The sequence below is a fragment of the Podarcis cretensis genome (genome assembly GCF_951804945.1).
Source record: "Podarcis cretensis genome assembly, chromosome: 13".
Lineage (NCBI taxonomy): Eukaryota > Metazoa > Chordata > Lepidosauria > Squamata > Lacertidae > Podarcis > Podarcis cretensis.
This window is the reverse complement of record NC_137182.1, coordinates 18,183,215-18,187,614: the sequence shown is the minus strand read 5'-3', so window position 1 is coordinate 18,187,614 and position 4,400 is coordinate 18,183,215.

Sequence of the window (4,400 nt, the reverse complement as noted above, 5' to 3'; positions counted from 1 at the left end):
TTTCTTTTACTCTGCCTCTTTTACTTCCTTCTCCTCCTCTTCCTCTTCCTCCTCCTCCTCCTCCTCCTCTGTTGCTGTTGCTGCCTACTTCCTCTTGTCTGGAATGAAGGCCTCATCCAAACCAAACATTTAAACCTTTTTAAGAGATGCAGCTTCCCCCAAAGGATCCTAATAACTGTAGCTTATTAAGGAGAGTTGTTTGAAGCCCCTCCCCAACAAAATACAGTTCCCAAAATTCTTTGGGTGGCGGAAGCATGACTCTTATACGGCTTTAAGAGTGCTTTAAATGTATGTTAAGGATGTGACTGAAGACTTGCTTGCTTTCAGCTCCTAACTGGCAAGGGTATTTAGTGAAGGACAGGAGCAAAGCAAGGCTGGAGTTAACTGGAAAGCACTGCTGTTGGTGCCTTCATCCCACCCTTTGCCTCTGGTTAAATAGGCCTGGTAGGTTTTTTTTAAAAACCCTGCCAAACCTGTTTGTTCACAGGTGACAGTGGAACAAAAGACACTTGTATACACCATAGTAAGCGATTCCTCTCTCAAAACTACTTTGACTTGTTTTAAGCGTGTTTTGCCTGCCTTGAGACTAAGAATAGTTGATTACAGGGGTCGAGCATGGAACACAGGATCGTGAACTTCCCTGCTGCTCTTTGGAGAGGGATAAACTGGGTCACCCAACCCCAATGGTGAAACGGAACGAGGTTGGTTGCATTTTTGTAACTTGCAGTACCGTGGAGCCTGGATTTCCCTCTAGCCAGAGTGGTTTGTATGTTGCCCTGGGTAAGTGCTGAGGCTCAGCATTCAGCACCCTAAACTTTTGCTTCTTAAGAACCAAGTTCCTCATCCTTCTGACTGTGACGCTTGAATGCATGTTAGCAGTGCCTGTGGAAATTGCAGAAAGCAGAGACAGGATCTGAGAAAAATACAGTCATACCTTGGATCTCAAACAACTTGGCTCCCAAACGATTGAAACCCGGAAGTGACTGTTCCTGTTTTCGAACGATTTTTGGAAGCCAAACATCCGACGTAGCTTCTGCAGCTTCCGATTGGCTGCAGGAGCTTTCTGCAGCCAATCGGAAGCTGCGCTTTGGTTTCCAAACGTTTTGGAAGTCGAACAGACTTCTGGAACAGATTCCATTCGACTTCCAGGGTACTACTGTAGGTCTAGGGTGGGATTCTGGTACTCTTCCCCAGTTCCTTGTCCCAAGATTCATTTTTTAAAAACACGCACAGAGCACACATCCTCCTGACTATAGCCTTTAATGAGGGCTTAATCTGAGTTTCTTTAGTGGGCAGAACAGGTGACCTGAAATGATGCGGTTTTAATGGGGATGCTATCCAATGCATAGCTTCTCATAAACTTAGCTGTTTGATTTGCCTTTTCAAGGAAGGAAGGAAGAGAAATGGCTCCTTAGTACTTTGTCAGAATGGGGGCTTCCTCAGTGCCTTGCTTCCTGCTGCTTACTCTTTCTCTGCTCATTCATCCCATAATTCCCTCCTCCTGACATCTTTCAGCATTGCTGCTTGCCCCAGATCATGCTGGAAAGTCAAGCTAAAGGGTCTTGGGCACAAAAGACTTGGTCTGGTTCAACATACGCAGCTGGATGAAGAGGTTGGGTGGTGTGGTAGGGCCCGGACTACAGCTGGGGGATACCGAACGTTGTCCTTTCAAAAATAAAAGCTAAATCCTGCACGTAGAAAACCAAAATACAAGGAAGAAAGATTCTAGCCCAGCCCTTTGCTTACTGTGGCACATCTCTGCATTTGCCTTCCGCTGAGCTTTTCTGCCTCCTTGGCCACTTACTCTCGCGCTCCTTTGCTTGTCTGCTCTCCCTCGAACCCCTATTGCTTGCTCACAGATGCTCCTTTCTCCTTTCCTATACTGCTCTCTGTTTCTCTCTTGCATTCTGTCCTGCATGCGATCTCCATTTTGCTTCTGTCCTCTTTTTATTGCTTAAGGTAAAGGTAAAGGGACCCCTGACCATTAGGTCCAGTCGTGGGGTTGGGGCACTCATCTTGCTTTATTGGCTGAGGGAGCCGGCATACAGCTTCCAAGTCATGTGGCCAGCATGACTAAGCCGCTTCTGGCGAACCAGAGCAGCGCACGGAAACACTGTTTACCTTCCCGCTGGAGCAGTCCCTATTTATCTACTTGCACTTTGATGTGCTTTCAAACTGCTAGGTTGGCAGGAGCAGGGACCGAGCAACGGGAGCTCACCCCGTCGCGGGGATTCGAACTGCCGACCTTCTGATCAGCAAGTCTTAGGCTCTGTGGTTTAACCGGCACCCTTTATTTCTGGTTCAAATTAGACGTGATATGTGAGGAAATGGGAGGGAGGGAATGCCTTAACCCTGTGTCATCTGCCCCCCCCTTTTTTGCTTGAAATCGCCCCCTTCTGTTTTCCCACTCATTGGGGGGGGGAATACTATTTTCCCCCCCTGCAAGGAGAAAAGCAATTTGAAGGTGGGTGGTTTCTGATCAGGGTAATAGTCTGGAGGGAAACAGATTAAGCAGTCCCTACCACCCCATTGCCATCCATTTCTCCACTCACAGCCTCTCCCAAGGTTACCTTTATATATTTAAAATACTGGGGGGAATACCAAAGGGGCAGCTAGGGCTTGACCTTAGGGCCTAAATCCAGGGGTCCTCCAGATGACCATCTGAGAATGGGAGATGATGGGGAGACAAGGAAGGAAGACTGGTATCGGCACCTGAGCAAGCATGGACCTGCCAGGGCCCATCAAGGCTGATAGTGGTCTCCCTGGCATCCTTTCTTCCTATTTTTTTTTTTTTAAATATGTTATAGTCAGAGTGGTGGACCAGGCATGTACATGGTCACAGATGCCCATTTTTATTACTACATTTACTTCAAAAATATACCGTATTTACGCGAATCTAATGTGCCATCGAATCTAATGCGTGTCTTAATTTTCAAAACCTTGACACCCCAAAATGTTATTTGCTGGCGAATGTAAATGCGCCATCAAATCTAATGTGCACCCTGATTCAATCAATCAATCAATCAATCAATCAATCAATCAATCAATCAATCAATCATTTATTGTGTTTGGCTAAAAGCCATTACAAATTCAATTACAGATCCAGCAAGGCTGTTAAAAGAAATCCAGAGGTATACATCCACTTACAATAAGTCAGTATTAATGAATCGCCTGCACAGTCTACAGCATTGTCTTTTATACAGCTAGCACAAATACTTTGGGCGGCTTTAGCAACCAGGCCTGTTTTGTATGCGACAAGTGGATCTTTTTTGCGACATTATTTAGCCAAAAAAAGTGTGCATTACATTTGAGTAAATACAGTATTATCCTTTTCTACAGCAAAATTGTGCCCATTCCCAAATATTTAGCAGTAGAAGCAAACGCCATTTATTTATTTATTTGTTTAGTGATGACGTTGCTAAGATTTAAGTCAGTTAAAAATGTGAAACTGCACGTTCTCAAGAATATATATTTACTTAAAAAAAACTAGAGTGGGCAAACTTTTTGTTGTTCTTCTTCTAATTTATCGGGAATGTAGGAGTAGTTACAAAGCATGGCATGGGGGGGGGGAAGAGGGAAGAGAAATTAAGGCTTACTCCCTCCCCAACACCTGGAAGACCTGGAAGTCCAGCATCTAAAATTAGCTGGCTGTGCCACTTGGAAAGAGACACATAACTGTGCATTGCTTCTGATTTGACCTTCAGCATCTTGGCATTTCATTTGCTCTTGACTTCCCTTCTCTGCCCCCTGCATTGATTCCCTCTCTCTCTCTCTCTCTCTCTCTCTCTCTCTCTCTCCCTCCCTCCCTCCCTCCCTCCCTCCCTCTCTGTTGCTCTCTCTGCTTTGGCTCACATCGCCTTTGCTTTCTTTCCCACTGCTTTTGTGTCTTTTCCTTCTCGCCCTTGCTTGGTGATTCTCATTTCTTCTGTCGCTTTATTCCAACTCTCTTCCTCTATTGTATCAGCTGAGGATTTCTCATAGTTCATTGTCACGTGATACCTGCAAGCCATCACAAGAAAGGATGAGACTCTAGCCTGCTCCCCTCCTACAGGCATCATTGGTTGCTCCTCTTGTCGTCAAGAACTCTCCTGGTCCTGGTGAATGGCAGGAACGGGCTCTTCTCGTTTCCTGCAATTCAGAAGAAAGGGCCGCCGACTGAAAGTGATGGCGAGAAGTCACCTTGCAGTGAGCGGCTTTGCTGAAACAAAAATGAACATGGGAGTCTAACATTAGCATGTATCTTGCTCTCATTGACTTTGCTCTCTAGCCTTCTTCCCTACCTCCTTCTCTACGGTCTCTACATTTGTGTTGATTTGCATCCTTTCTTTCTCTCTCTCTCTCTCTTCCTCTCTCTGTGTGTCTTTCTGCCACTCCCCACCTTTCTTGTCTAATCTTTTTCA